The following is a 16,871-nucleotide window of genomic DNA, read 5'->3' as shown; positions in this document are numbered from 1 at the left end:
TGACCTCCATGCTGCCTGCAAGAAATGGGGGGAAAAAGCAAGGCAGAAACACTGGAAATACTAACGGTGAAAAGGGGGAATAGAAGCATACTTAGACCTTGGCATGACAGTGTTAATCTCACAAACTAATCATCACTAATCATTGGGTCAACTAGGAAAGTGAAGGCAACACCAAGGCAACAGAAGATCCTTTCACCGTGAATATCTGCGGTACAGAATAGAAAGCTAGAGATGAGCCTGTGCACGCCTGTCCAGTCAGCCATCTTAGGCAGACTGCAAGCACAGGCTTTGAGAAAAGATGGTCTACTGCGTCTGTGCATGGGTTGGTTCTGGACTCCTGAAGGATGAAGAAAGTACAGATGCTGAAGAGAGAGTAGGCACATGGACACGGCTGGGTTTGAGTGGTCCGGGCTCTCTGATGGAGAAGTGGAAGCACCCCGAAGCTCACTGGGTTTCTTATATACAGCTCACCAAGGGGGCAGAGTTTTTATACACAGTTCAGCAATAAGGAGACAAATTCAGTTAATCTCAGTGGGAGGGGGCCCCACAGAGGATCAGTCTTCAGGCTGTAAACACGGAGGCGGGGAAGAAAGCCATGGCGGACATTTTTGGCTGTCAGCATTTGAACCCAGGGAAGGCTTTGCTCTCCCTGTGAGCCTCACCCACTCACCAGGGTCTGAGGCACTGAGATCCTTTACAGGACCACGGCCATGTCAGTAGTACACATTCACTCAGGACATCGTTCTCTTACAGTGGTCTCCAGTGCATGGTGTTGGTAAAAGTGTGAATCCAAGAACTAAACTACACTATTATGCCACACACAAAAATAAACAAAATAGATTGCAGGTTTATGTGCAACCCTGAAAACAAAGAATTACTATTAGAAATGTAGGTAAAACATTCTTGGACATGGGGCTCAGCAGTTATTGTTGCCGTTGCTATAACACCAAAAGCAAACACACAGACAACAAAAACAAAAATAAATATTTTTTGCTCAGTGGGTAAAGGTGCCTTGTGACCTGTGGTAGGACCTGGGACCTAAATCCCCAGGTCCTCTGTAGTAGAAGAAAAAAAATGGACAACTTCAAAGTTGTCCTCTGATTTTCACATGCATGCATATTTTAAATAATAATGATGATAATAATAATAATAAATAATAATAATAATAGTCAAGCAATAGCATGTCTAACTGGAAAAGGTTCTGTACAGCAAATAGACAATAAACAAAATAAAAAGTCTTGTTCAGCGTGGCATTGCTTCTCATCACGGGGATGCTGTCAAAGTCACAGTGAGATGTTGCCTCATGCCTTTCAAGATGGCTAGTAGTAAGTGGCAGAGATATTGAGGGGGTGGAGAAAAGGGAACACAGTACACAGATGGTGGGAACACAAATGGAGAAGGCCATTGTAGACAACAGTATGAAGATTCCTTAAAAGTTTCAGCAGAGGGCTAGTAGGGTAACTTAGCTGGTGAAAGAGCTTGCTGGGCAAGTCTGCCAATGTGGATTTGAGCCCCAGACAAACTGTGAAAGGAGAGAAACGGCTCCTGAAAGTTGTTCTCTGATCACACATGTTTTGTGGCCTGTACATGCACAGGAGAGGGAGGGTGGGAGGGAGGGAGGGGAAAAGGGAGAGAGAGGAGGATAGAGAGAGAAGGAAGGAGGGAGGGAGGGGGGATATGAATAAGAAGGCTGAGGATGGAGTGCTGCCTCTATAGGCCAAGAAACACTAAAGATTACTGGCTAAACCCCAAGGTAAAGGAGGCTCTGGGACAGATGCCTCCCAGCCTCAGAAGATGCCAAATAGAATCTTCTGCAACGAACCTATTTCCATATAAGGTGACATCCACAGGTACTTGGAGTTAGGACATTCACTTCTATCAGGGAAAACAAATTTATTAATGTTGGATGTGTTTATCTAACCTTCAGGGTTGAGTAAGACACAGCTGCGAACAGCTGATGCCTTGGTCTTGGATTTCAAACCCCAGAACTGTAGGTTGATAAGTTTCTGCTGTTTTAGCCGATTTATCTGGACCCTTTGTTATAGCAACTACAGGAGAGCGCTGTACCAGGAAAGTGAAGTCACTGTTGTAAACATGGGAAGAGACAGGATGATCTGCATTTAAAAACGCTACAGCTGTATGCCTAGAAACCCAACGGAATCTGACCCTTTTAAAAGGTTACTGAAATAGACACGATAATACCTAAGGTGGCTGAACACAAGGCTTCCAGGTCCTCCACAGACTCAGCCTCCCCTGCGGTCCTCTCCTGTAGCCTCAGCTTCAGATCCAGAAACCAGTTCCCCAGCGTTTGTGAGCCAGCTTGGCTGCTCTTAGGCTGCCGTCCCTGCTTATTCAGCTCACACCTTTGTAGATACTTCTTCTCACAAACACTTTAAAGCATCTAAGTCCATTGGGGTATTCCACACGTTACAGGAGACAAGAGCCTATACCTCATTCACTGTAATAAAAGATCCAAGAACGAGGGATATAAGGAGGAAAACCAAACACGCAGAGTATCAAACCAGATCCTAGCCAGTAGTCTTCTTGGATTAGAACTTAATATCATAAAATGTCAATCCTTCAAAGTGAAATATAAAATAATGGAGAGATGGCTCAGTGATTAAGAGTCCACTACATAAAGTACACACAATGTAAAAAATCTTTAAAATATTTTAAAAGATAAAATAAACGTAGGATTTGTTTTTTACATTTGGTGTGGTGTGTGTGTGTGTGTGTGTGTGTGTGTGTGTGTGAATGTGTGTGTGTGAGAGTGCATGTGTGAGTGTGTGTGTGAGTGTATGTATGTTTGTGTGAGTGTGTATGTGTGTGTGTATATGTGAGTGAGTGTTTGAGTGTGTGTATGTGTGAATGTGAGTGTGTGTGTATGTGTATGTGTGCATGTGTGAGTGTATGTGTGTGTGAGTGTGTGTATGTGTGAGTGTGTATGTGTGAGTGTGTGTATGTGTGTATATCTGTGTGTATGTGTGAGTGTGTGTATGTGTGTATATGTGAGTGTATGTGTGTATATGTGTGTTTATGTCTGTGTGTGTGTATATGTGAGTGTATATGTGTATATGTGTGTTTATGTCTATGTGTGTGTGTTTATGTGTGTATGTGTGTATATGTGAGTGTATATGTGTGTTTATGTCTGTGTATGTGTGAGTGTGTGTATGTGTGTATATCTGTGTGTATGTGTGAGTGTGTGTATGTGTGTATATGTGAGTGTATGTGTGTATATGTGTGTTTATGTCTGTGTGTGTGTTTGTGTGTGTGAGTGTGTATGTGTGAGTGTGTGTATGTGTGTATATCTGTGTGTATGTGTGAGTGTGTGTATGTGTGCATATGTGAGTGTATGTGTATGTGTGAGTGTGAGTGTGTGTGTATGTGTGAGTGTGTGTATGTGTGTGTATGTGAGTGTATGTGTGTATATGTGTGTTTATGTCTGTGTGTGTGTGTCTGTGTGTGTGTGTGTGTGTGTGAGACAGTACACCTGGAGATTAAAGGACAACTTACAGGAGTCAGTTCTCTCCTTCTAGCACCATGCATGTGTGCCCCAGGGATCTAATTCAGGTCATCAGGCTTGGCAGCAGGCATCTTTACCTGCTGATCCATCTTCCTATCTGTTAATCTAATTGTGATGAAAATCTCAGTGATGGTTTGTTTGTTGTTTTTCAGCTTAATGGAATGATATTCAAGCTTCTATGCGAGAGTCAGAAAGCTATGGAGAAGAGCAGGAGATAAGGAAAAGAACCCAGCAACCCAGTCCTGGCCATCAAATGAACCAGCAGGACTGAACAGAGAACATAAAGCAGATGCCAGCAAATGAAAACAATGCACAGCGAAGACTCATCCAGTGGGAGAGGTGGGTTTTTAAATAAACCTTGTTAGCGCAGCAGCTGTCGGAAAGAAAATACCCGATCTTTTGGTGCACTGAAAATATAGCCTAGATGGACCAAAAGCTTGAATGAAAAAGTAAGATCCAGACTCTTCACAAAGCCTGTGTCTGTGCTGACCATCCAGGGCCCAAGGAGGCCTTTGCAGCCTTGGCTTGATGCCTGGAAGTGATAGATCAGAAAAATAATAGTAGGGTTGAGACAAGATGGGTCTTTTTAAAACGTTCAGAAGACAAATTTGGCCTCAGCAGACGAAAGGTAAATTTGGAAACCAATATTTTTAATGCGTAAAAGACATAGGGTTGGGTGCCAGTTCTTTGTTCAGAGGCATTGGAGGGAGACAGGAGCAGTTGGAAGCTTTCATCCTGGTCCCATGTGTCCTCAGCCGGCTGCTGTCACAGACAGGGACAGTGTCCTGGCCCCAGTGTCCTGCACTCAGCAAGACCAGCCCAGGAATTACAGGAATAGTGTCTGGGTAGGTGGCTTGCCAAAGATACTGTGGTCCACGATGGTCACCGCCCTCTGGGATCATGACCTGCCAAATGTGCTCCAGCTGCAGAGACTTCTCTCCCCTCAACCCAGTTCTACCCTTGTTTGTCTCTGAGGAGTCTCTGGGGAGTCTCGACCGAGCACCCTACCTGCAGTTCCCTGCTCATATCTGTTCTTGCTGACTTTTTGTCAGGCCTCCTCTGAGTTCATGTGTGTCAGCCCCGTGTTTAGTGTGTCTGTCTGTCTGTCAGCATGGGGCTCTGAGAACAAAGGAATGTGATTGACGTAGTTACTTTTTTTCTTTGCATCCCCAGTGTCAACCATGTTACCTGGCCTGTAGGAGTTCACTGAGTTCTTGTTGACTGAGCAAGTGAATTCCTTTATAGGCAGAAGTCTAGAAAAAAAAAGCTTAAGATATACTACATCTTGAGTACTGTTAAGGATGGGCATAAAAGGCTATGGGTACGTAATAAATTCCTATAGCTTTACATGCTACCAGGATGGCAAACTCTTAAATGTAGAGTGCCTCCTCCATTACCTGCAGGGATTGGCTCCAGGACGCGCAGCACATATCAAACTCTTCAGATGACTAAGCTAAGGGAACCCAGTGTTTTCAGGTGACTGGCAGGCACCCTTCTGTATACTTCAAATCATTTCTAGAACTTGCCATACCTAATACAACATAGAATCTGTGTAAGAAAGAGTGCATGCATCCAGGTCTGGCACACTTTTGACTTCAATATTTTCAACATGAAAATATCAACGTTTACTGAAATACCCGTCATGGAGTCTGTGTATGTGGAGTTGCAGATCACAGTTGCTCCTAGAAACCCAAACTACAGAGATAAACGCAGAGGGTGGATAGGTCGCTCGGTGGTTAACAGCGCTGGCTGCTCTTCCAAAGGATGGGGATTTTAGTCTCAGCACCACACGGTGGCTCACAAACTCCTGCTCTGGGGGAAATCAGATGCTGTCTCCTGGGCTCTGTGGGCACTGCATGTATGTGGCGTACAGCTGTACATGCAAGCCAAGCAACCGCATGCAGAAAGTAAAGCTACATAGATAATTCACACGAAATGAAAGCGGAATCTGAATACATTCACAAGAGAAGTTTAGACATGCATGGTTTAGCAAAATATATAAACAAGGAATTTAAACATCCCCTGGGATGGGCTAAAAACTCCGCATTAGTGACTCAGCTGTTTTGGAGGCAAACGCACAAGGCTTTGTTGAGTTTCCAAAGCAAGAGGCAGAAATGTGTCATTTGTATGATCCTGTCAGGTACAAAACCCTGAAATAATCGGCACTAAGAGCTATTAAGTCGGTCGACCTGAAAGAGGAGAATGCAATGTTCTGAGAAACAACACAAACCCAGCACAGACACAGTTGCCAGCACTGGCACCTCACTGAAGACTTGGGCACAAGCCTCTTTCTCCTTTGTAGAATGACAGGGTGATGCTACAGTTTTCTTTAACGTGTGTGAGTGTTCGCCTGCACAGTATATATAGGCACTGCATGTGTGCTGTGCCCGCAGCGGCCAGAAGAGAGCATCAGATCCTCTGGATTTGCAGTCATAGGTGGTTGTGAGTGGCTATGTGGGTGCTGGGAACCTGACCTAGGCCTTCTGCAAATGCAGCAAGTGATTATCCATCTCTCCAGCGCCCAGAAATAATGGTTTGCATGAATAGCAAAACAAATGAGTAGCCAATTTGCCTGCCAAGTGTTTTGTTGTTGATTTGGAGAGGGGGTCTGTTTTGTTTTGTTTTTCAAGACAGGGCTTCTCTGTGTGGCCCTGGCTATTCTGGAACTCACTATGTAGGGCAGGCTGGCCTTGAACTCAGAAAGGAACCAGCCTCTGCCTCCCTAGTGCTGGGACTAAAGGCCTATGCCATCGCCAGTTGGCAACCTGCCAAGTTTTTATTTCCTTTGTGTATGAAGCCTGATGCTTTCCATTCATACATGTTTCATATATGTTTCATGAGGACTTACAGCAGAAGTTTATTAAGTCAAGGTGATATTTCATTCATAATGCTACAGTGTTATAATGTTACAGTGAAACAATCGGTATCATTGTGTAACTGAAAACCACATTGCTACATCTACTGAAGAACTGTCTTCAGGGAGATGAGATATTTCTGTAATGTGCAAACCCCGATAAAAAGGGAGAAAAATATGATTAACAAAGAAGATTGTGTAGTAATGCACATGGGCAGAAATGGTTTGAATGGTGAAATATTGCCAATGTTTCCAAAGTCCATCTTCCCATTGCTGTGTAGAATTCAGAATAGACCACAGTTGATTTCATCTCAAAAATCAATGTACACTAAAGAAAGAAGTAATTGGTCAACTATTTAAATGAGAGGGGGGGAGGGAGAGGGAGAGAGAGGGAGAGAGTGGGAGGAGGGATGGGGAAAGAGAGGGAAAGAGAGGGAGAGAGGGGGGAGAGAAAGGGGAAGGGAGAGAGAGAGAGAGAGAGAGAGAGAGAGAGAGAGAGAGAGAGAGAGAGAGAGAGAGAGAAACAAAACTACAAGGGTTTGACATGAAGACATCTTCCTAGGAATCTTCAGAAAGAACTGTGCGTTCGAAGTTAAGGTGCATTCCTAGCGGCACAACTGGGAAGTTAACTTTGATATACCCCCATTGACCAGCAGACTGCACCCACGTTTTTAACCATCCCAGCACTGTCCTTCACAGCAAAGAGCCAGGTTCAGAGGCACAAGTGGTAGCTCTCATTTCTCTCTAATCTGCAGTCTTTCCCTGACTACTGCGACCTTGGCACTGTAAGGATCACAGGCTAGTTATTTGGGTTAATATTCCCTGGTGAGAAGATTTACAATACATTGTCACATCTGTGAACCACAAAGCTGACACTGTGCCCTTCTACTCTTCAGGGGGCCCACGGTCTCAATCCGACTGCTCTACAACTGTAGCTATTTCTATTTATAACCTGTATGTAAGTGTTTTAAGGTGCTTTGAGACTACACAGCACCCCACTCACCATCACATTTTGTGTCCTTATGTGGCTTGGACTCTTAGTTTCCTGTCTACTCTGAGTTATAACCCATTGTAGTGAGGATTTAATTTGTACTTGTACTGGATTTAGTCACTAAGAGTCAATTTGGTTTCTGTTTCTTGGGCCTGTTGCATTCATTCTTAGGGCATTTCCTCTTCTTTTTCTTTTTTAAAATTAGTTTTATTTTAAGGTGTGTGTGTGTGTGTGTGTGTGTGTGTGTGTGTGTGTGTGTGTGTGTTGTTAGGGGTGGCATGTGAACATTAAGGCAAATGCCTCCTCCATAGGCCAGAGGCTTGGGATCACTTGGAGGTGAAATTACAGGTGATTGTGGGCCACCTGAGATGGATGTTCCGTACTGAACTCCTATCCTCCGGAAGAGCAGCAAGGGCTCATACCCTCTGAGCCATCTCTCTATCTCCTTTAGACATTTTCATACTTCGAAGCCCAAATAGTATTTGCACATCCAACTGGTTTTCTCTATGATCAGGCACTGAATCAACCATGCTTTCTTTTAGCAAAGAGGAATATTCAATAAGAGACACAGCTGGGTGTTTGTGAGGTCTCCCTACTTCTAAGTACTCCTGATGGGCGGAACAGGGGAATTCATGTCCTCATGTATTCATGCCAAGTAATAGTAAGATTTATTTATCAATATATGTAATATATATATATATATATATATATATATATATATATCTGATGTGTTCACACCAATACACACAGGGTGTCTTAGTTACGGTTTCTATAGCTGCTATGAAACACCATGATTAGAAGTGACTTGGGGAAGAAAGGGTTTATGTGGCTTACTCTTCCACATCACAGTTCATCATCAAAAGAAGTCAGGACAGGAACTCAAGCAATACAGGATCCTAGGGGCAGGAGCTGATGCAGAGGCCATGGAGGAGTTCTACTTACTGGCTTGCTTCCCATAGCTTGCTCAACCTGCTTTCTTATAAGATCCAGAACCACCGGCCCAGGGATAGTGCCATCCACAATGGGCTGAGCATTCCCTCATTGATCACTAATTTAAAAGGGCCCGACAGCTTGATCTTATGGAGGCATTTCTTAATTGAGGTTCCCTCCTCTCAAATGACTTTAGGTTGTGTCATGTTGACATAAAACTAGCCATCACACAGGGCCTCCAGTTCCTCTTGCTGAGCAGTATTAGAAAATGCACGTACAACACATTACACACACACACACACACACACACACACACACACACACGGGGAGAAAGAGGGAGGAGACAGAGGGAGATAGAGAGCAGGCAAGTGATAGTTTTATATACATATATGTATTAAATTATAATAATAATACATACATGTAATCACCTGCTCATACTAACACCCACAAGGCTTGAGCTCTGTGGTTTTCTGGAGCTGTGGCTCTCTCCTTGGGCTTCCAGTATCTACAACACGAAGTATCTATTTAGTCATAGCCCCATGGGGATGCTCTCCTCACTCAGGTAGGATTAAGCTGGCTTCCTTAGCCACCTCCGCCCACCCTTATCCACCCATAGAGAAGATGTCTTTCTCTCTGCTGTAGCATCCAGCACAGGGCAGCTACTTTCCTGAGTGTAGTCATCCCCCTCAACTGGGGTCTAGCCCCCTACTCAGGGCCACTGCAGCACCACCTCCCTCCACTTCCTGCACTCCCAGCAGGCCTAGGAAAGTGATTTCTGCCAACCTCTTTCTGACCCATACGGCTTAGTGCAGTGGTTCTCAACCTTCCTAACACTGCAACCCTTTAATACAATTCCATTTCGTGGTGACCCCCAACCATAAAATTATTTGTGTTGCTATTCCATAACTGTAATTTTGCTACCGTTATGAGTCTACTGCTGTGAATCTCAACTTGAATATCTCATATATAGGATAGCTGATATGGGACCTCCATGAAAAAGTCATCAACACTCCAAAATGGTGGCAACACAACCCCTGGCTTAGTAAGATTTAGCACAGGTGGCCTTTCTTGTCTTAGAAGCTGTAGAACAGTGAGAAAGCTCGCTGTCATGACTCAAGGAAGACACCTGGATGAAACCTTCCAGGCCGTCGACAGGACTGTGGAGATCCAGCTGCTACTGTAGCCCAAGAGAAGGCCTCTGCGACCGCTGCCTTTCTCTTTGCCTTGCTTCCATCGTCTTCCAACTCTGCCTCTTCCAACTTTTCTCAAGTCCAGCTTACAGTAGAACTTGCTGGCACAGCTCCCACATGGGATGGGAGGGAGCACACTCTCCGGGTGCTCCCCACCGTCTTTCATGTACTTCTGAGAGAGGAGGGGACAGAGAAGTCGCTGTGGGAGCGTTCCCCAGGCTACAGAACCAGTGTTTCCAGTGCAACAGAGTTGCCATCGATGTTTGTCATGGATGCCTGGAGGTGACACTGAGTGAATGCCGTGGCCCCAGGAACAGCAATCGGGAGATCTTTTGGGTGGCGAAATCCTCCCTTGTATTGGACATTGTTAAAAGCATTGTCTGTGCTTATAAACATTTAATACCTTATACTAATTGTTATTTTATGTGTACAGTAAAGATGATTTATAGGCTTGTCTTATATATAAAAGACCCGAGCTGCTGGGGGTTTTGGCTCCATGGTGTTTCTGGAAGGATGTCTTTTCTCAGCTCCCTTTCTGTTTCATCCGAGCAATACCGATGTGGCCAGAAGAACTGCTCTGGGGACATGAATAACTGAGCATCTTCTGGCTGCAGGTTTCAGATTTGCTCAGATGGGGACCTGAGGCATGAGCTTGTCCTGGAGCTTGTGGGTTTTCAGGTTCTCACTGCCATCTTTTCTTTGATAACAATCACAGTAACAGGTCTCTTGAGGAGAGCAGAGCTGGTTGGAGCTGAGACACTCCCATCAGACTAGAACCTTCTAGTAACTCCAAGACGAGCACCCCAGAGCATTTAGACACAGTTAAAAATCCTAACAAAATACTCACTGGTACTAGGGAGCACTCTTCCCTTTAAGTACTTTATAAACAAATCTCTGAAACCCGCATCCCTAAAGCAATTGTTTTTATTTATTTCTGTCGGTTTCAAAAGCTTATTTAACCTGTATGCCAGCGGGGAAGCAATGCCTGAGGCGCAGCCACCAGCATCAACAAGACATTCTTCCTTTTCCTCGGGGACCCACCTGACTGAAGGAAGTGGAGAGAATTCAAGCTTCAAGCGAAGGCAATTCGAATCAGAGCACACACGCCCAGCTTCTGCCAATCTTAATGCGAGCCCATGCCTCCTGCTGATCGTTTTTTGTTCACTACCATGGTAGCTCTGCTCCCCTCCTAGGAGGCTCTTTCTGGAGCCTTCCTAGACTTCAGACAAAGAGCCGCACTGTTCCTGGCCATGTGCCCTAGCCTTAGATCTTTCTGGGCAATTCCTAGCTCTTTGAAGCAGGCACTGAATGAATGAATGAATGAATGAATGAATGAATGAATGAATGAGTAGGCGTTAAATAGGGGGAGGGGTGAGAGAGCTTAGGAGCTCAGGGTAAGGTGATCGCAGCAGGTGGGTGGTTACAAAAGTATCATCAGCTCAGGTTGGCATCAGAGCCTCCAGGGCTAGTGAGAAAGAAACATCCAGCAAGTATGGTGGATGCCATTCTGGGATATCCATGGGTCTCTTGGCTTATGTATTCTTAGATTCTTCTAAAGTCTCTATAGCTTGGAGGCTCCTAGGGAGAGTTGAAGACATGCTTTAGATACAAAGTCAGCCTTGGAGATGAGATGTAAGAAAACATCCTGGGGCTGGGGAGATGGCTCAGAGGTTTACAGCACCGGCTACCCTTCCAGAGGTCCCGAGTTCAATTCCCAGCCACCACATGGGGGCTTCTAATCATCTATGATGAGGTCTGGTGCCCATCAGGCAAACATGCAAGGAGAACATTGTATACATGATAGATACATTGATCTTGAAAGAAAGAAAGGAAGAAAGGAAGGAAGGGAGAGAGAGAGAGAGAGTGTGTGTGTGAGAGAGAGGGAGAGAAGACATCTCAGGTTTCTTTTGTTTGTTTTTGAGACATGGTTTCATGTAGCCCAGGCTGTCCTTAAACTTGCTATACAGTCAAGGATAGCCTTAAAACTTCTTGGTCCTCCTGCCTCCACCTCCAGTGTCCTGAGATCTCAGGTGTGTGCCATCATGCCCAATCTATGTGGTGCTAAGGATCCAACCCAGGACTTCATGCATGCTAGGCAAGCATTCTAATAACTAAGATGCATCCCTAGCCCTGAAGCTCAGATCTTTAAGAGATAAAAAGGTCACGTGTGTTTATTGAGGACAGAAACAGACAAACCAGCTTAAGGGCAGAGAGCCCGGGATGTCTTCTCCACACACAGGCAGGCAGTCATTCCCTCAGCCCTACTATGGAACCCTGCGATGTCAGCTACACGTGTACACAAGTCACCCCATCAGTTAAACTGTGTCTGTCATCTGAGGCCTGCTAGGTCTGATTCATTGTGACGGTGGGGCTCCTTTTCCTCGCCTCTCAGTTGTGGAGTGGGTTCTGGCCTCCAGCTTCATTTCATAGAGCTTGCCTTGGAGGCTCTCCAGCCCTTCCCCTCCCAGCTTTCAAAAGAACTGGGCCGGGAGGGCAAATCAGGACCAGCAGAATCTTTCTGGAACTTCTTTGGCGACAAGCCTAAAAGGCCATTAAAGCTAAAAGCCATGTAATGTTTTTCTGCTGGGTAAAGAATGGAGTAGGGCCTGGTTCCACTTAGGAAGTAAGGTTTCTGTTCTTGTGGGAAGTTTGTGGTTGAAACAAGACATTTTGTGTTTTTACTTTAAAACAATTTCCTCAGCTGTGCTAGGTGATTAAATAACAGTCCTTCATTATGACAGAAACCGGCATTTCTGTACATACAAGAAAGCCTCAGGCAGGTTGGAAAGCAATGGGCAAGACACAAACATGGCGGATATTGTAAGCTCCGATTCCCCCCCCCCCCCCAAGAAATGCTAGAGAATAAAAAATATCTTAGTGTTCTTAATATGGCCTTTCAGACAGTTTCTTAGCTGCTTGGACAGGAAGCAGAAGTTGTCTCGTGGCAGCTGTACGCACAGCTCTTAAGCAAAAACTTTGGTATGAATTCCCCCTCTGTTCTGTGTCACTGGGGACAGAGGGGACAGAGAGGGAAAGAAAATGGTGCCCCAGCCCTGAGATGACAAACAGGGAAGCTCTTCTAACTTAAAACAGGTTTGCTTGTTTTGTTTTGTTGTTTCTGTTTTGGGCAGATTTCTTGTTTTTCTTATACACATTAACACACACACACACACACACACACACACACACACACACACACAAAACCTGACAAAATGTAATATATGGACGATATACTACAGATCTCAAATGGTGTATAAACCCCAAGAGGAGTGGGATGCTTGACAAAGACATCCAGTGAGTCCAGAGAAATTGACTTCATTGATACTGACGCACAAGTGTGGTTCAGATAGGGGAATTTCCAAACACCTTAGCTTTCCTGGCCCCCACATGTCCTCCTCTGGCCCCTTACTCTCTGCATTAGAGCTGCCAACATGCTAATCAGTGCTCCCTGGCCTCTGGGCACATACCAGCACCCCTTTACCCACCCACAGTGTAGACATCATCCAGTCTACCAGCATCCCTGTCATAAACCTCCTTGCTTCTAGAGAGTCAACTTCTTCGGAGGCTCATTTGTCTTCCTCCTGTAAAAGCTTTGCCTCTTCTGGGTGCTTAAGTCCAGAGAGTAGAAGATCACTTGCCACAGCTATCACTGCTGCTATACAACCCTGCCCGTGCTCATAAGTCACTTCTAAAGTATGGATACCTTATGACAACCAAACAAACATACTCCCTGTCTACCTGCCTTTGGTTTGACATGGTCCTTCCCACTGAGATCCGTTTGTTGTAGTCAGAGCTCTCACCATAGCCCTTCACTGTGCATTTGTTACAGACAACTGTATCTCCAGTTGCCAGGATAACTCATTTACAAGGTTTCTGGCATCTTGTTCTTTAAACAATACTCCAGAAACTCTATTTTAAAGTGTATAAAAAGAAGGTCAGTCGGTGGTGTAGTGGGTGGAGCAGAGCGCTGCTGGTGGCAAGACGGCTGGGTGGGTGAAGCTCTCACCACGCAAGGCTGATGACCTGAGTTTGATTCTTAAAGGCCAGCTGAAGGCATGAGAGCAGTGCTGACTCCACAAAGATGTCCTCTGACCTCTGCAAGTCCATGACACCTGCGCAGCCCCACCATGCACAGTCACACTGAATAAATTCATAAAAAATAAAATTTGTGAGGAGGAACATAGGAAATGATTAAGGCAAAATGACAGCATTGGATGTGTTTTGTTTTGTTTTGTTTTAAAATTCAGTTTTATCAGGGCTCTATATGAATAGGCCATGTACATACTGTGGGCATGTGTATAGTGGGTGTGTGTGCTTTCTTTCCTTTTGAAAGAAAAGAAAGGATCAAAATGTGAAGCTTTAACTGAGCCTATGACTTAGAGACATAATCTTTGCAGGAAATGGAAACACTGACTTGCAGAACAGGAGAACAAGCTTTCCCAGGTCTAACATAAAAGGGCTCCTGTGTTATTTGTCCCTGTGGAAAATGTCCCTTCTCATCCTATGGTTCCTGGCTGTCACAAAAGGAAATGTCAATAGCTCTTCATGCTAGATTTTATTAAGATTTGGGAAAGACGGGCATTTTGTTGAATTCCAAATACTTTTGTTAATTACTGGTCACTTAAAACCATGGGTCCAGATACACAGTATGACCATTTCCCAATAAGTGTAGATGGGATGTTATCATTGGGCAGTACCGGTATGAATCACCATATCAGTCTTTCCTTTGTAATCTGGCAAATGTTTATAGAGCACACAGCATGTGCATGCACTATGGAGGGCATTGGAATGTCACAGTAAGCAATCCCAACTCAAAGACTCCCTCCCCGGAGCTTAGAGCACAGTGCAGGACAAACAAGCAATGAGACCCTGAGACACAGCTACTGTGAGAGGGCAAAGCTACAAGGCAGCGTGGGCTAGCCCAGAGTACAAGGAAGACCTCCAGATAGAAGGGACACCCAAGTTGACAACTGAAGACTTAGATGAATGAACGAGGCATAAAAGGAGATGGAAGGGAGAGGGTAAGTTCAGGCCAAGGGTGATAACCTGTGCCAAAAGTACAGGGGTGACAGAAAACACCAGAAGCATCAAGGTAAAATAATCGAAGCTGATTATGACCGAAACAGAGAAAGGATGGCAGGAAATTAAACTCACACACATTTTCAAATATCAGACAGTCATGTGCTGCAGAGACTAGGCTGTTCTGTGAGCTGGCTAGTGGTTCACAGGGCCAGGCTCAACATGAAGACACTGGCTTCAGAATAAATGATGACAGTTTTCTGTGACAGTCTGTAGCTCAGGCCGGATTCAATTCTGAGGCTCAACCACCCCTGCCTTTAGATCTTCTGCAGAACCCTGTGAGGCATGTTCAGAGGAAGCCTGAGCAGACCACTTAAATACCTGAGCTCCCGATCATCACTCCAAAAGCACCAGCCTCACCTGGCTTTCTTGTGGGAACCATGTCATACAGCACAGAGGCATCTAATCCTGTTCTGGGACATTGTAGAGCAATGGTTTCTCAACTTCCCTAATACTGCATCTCCTTAATACAATTCCTTCAGTTGTGGTGACCCCCAACCAGAACATTATTTTGATTGTCACTTAATAACTTTAATTATGCTACTACTATGAATCCTAAAGTAAATCTCTGTGTTTTCTGATGGCCTTAGGTGGTCCCTGTGAAACAACTGTTTGACCCCCAAAGGGGTCACAACCCACAGGGTGGGAACCACTGTTAAAGAAGATCCTCATGTTGTCAGGAACCGGTGACCCCCTGAAGACTTCATGCTTTGTGCACAAGGAACAGGTGGTGTTCCTTTAAGAGGTCCATCATGGTGTTCATCATTGTAGAAGGGTGGGGTGGGGTGAGCATGGAGAGAGAGGCCCGGTGCAACAGACAGAATTAGGGCGGTGTAACCCTCCAAAAAGAACATGCATCTTTCACAAACATCTGCTTTGCTAAGGCTGCCTTGGGCAGTACTAAATTATGTATTCAGCTCCTAAACTATCACAGATTCATGTTTTGAGGACATAACCGTGAGAAAATCTTACACCACTGGCAGAAACAAATGGGTCATTTTTTGCATTAAAATTTTTTTGGTGGCCCTTCTTCAATAATTCTTCATCTTCTTCCAAATTAAAGGACACTGTAGGGGGACCATGTTGGTTAGAGTGCATAGGAACTTATCTCTTCCAGTCTTGGCTTATTGAAAAAGAGAATTAAAAATCACCTCGTTTGCTCACCACTCAGTGGAGGGAATCCAAATAAATAACAATAAATTACATGATGAATCAGAGGCGGCGAGGCTTGGGAGGACTTCTCCCTACAGCCTGGAAATTGCCTTTCATTTATAATGAAGTGTTCCTCCCAAGATCTCAAATCATTATCTTGTTGATACATACACTGAGAAGAAGTGCTCCCAGCCCCATTACAGCATTTTCTAAAAACAGGAAGACTCACATGCTTCTAGCGTGATGTCACCTGCGAAATTTAGGAGAAACTGGTTGAAGAGAGTGGGGGCTTTTCCCAGTCTCCTCAGTCCTGACCTGTTGCTTAGCATTCACTGCCACTTGCTCCCCAAAACGTTACTGTTTTTCTTCTCAGTAAGAGAAGGGTGTGAGGGAATCCTCAGACAAAGCATAAGATAACAACAACAACAACAACAATGACAACAATAATTCTGTAACTTTGAGAGCTAGGACCACCCACAATGGTCTTCGTGAAGAAAAAGTTAATATGTTCAGTTTTCATCCCCAGACTCCAGCACAGCATCCAGAGCGACACTTGCTGCTCTCTAGACATCCCCAAATATGGCTATGGAATTTGTGCGTCCCTCTTTTTTGATCTGCATCCTCCCAACAAAACCAGGAAATCCAAAGAGTATTTTGTAGTTGTAAATCATCTCTGAAGAGGAGACATGGATGGATGAGGAGCCCTAACTCATAATGTCAAATAAAATCCTACATCTTCAAGGTCTTGCCCAGGACCTGTTCTGTCCCATCTCTGTGAAAATGGAAGGTTGCGCTGGGGTCACCTGGGAAACAAAAGGCTAGGACAGTCTTCCTTAGGCTCTTGCTCCTGTGAAGGCAGTAGGAATGACAACTGGGACCTTATCTTCAGAGTACAATGAGGCATGGGAAGGCAGACTGCTATTGTCATAAAATGAATGTCACCTCTACCTATGTTCTGCTCGGTCAAAGTCCTTGCACTGGTCTCCACAGTACACTGGCTCTAAGAAAGAGCACCCTGTGGGCATCATCCCTCCTCTCTATTGAACATGCCTGCTGTGGTGGTTTGAAAGAAAATGGCCCCCATATGCTCACAGGGAGTGGCACTATTAGGAGGTGTGGCCTTGTTGGAATAGGTGCAGTCCTGTTGGAGGA

Source organism: Rattus norvegicus, chromosome 1 (genome assembly GCF_021556685.1).
Source record: "Rattus norvegicus strain SHRSP/BbbUtx chromosome 1, alternate assembly SHRSP_T2T, whole genome shotgun sequence".
NCBI lineage: Eukaryota > Metazoa > Chordata > Mammalia > Rodentia > Muridae > Rattus > Rattus norvegicus.
This window is presented reverse-complemented; position numbering follows the sequence as displayed.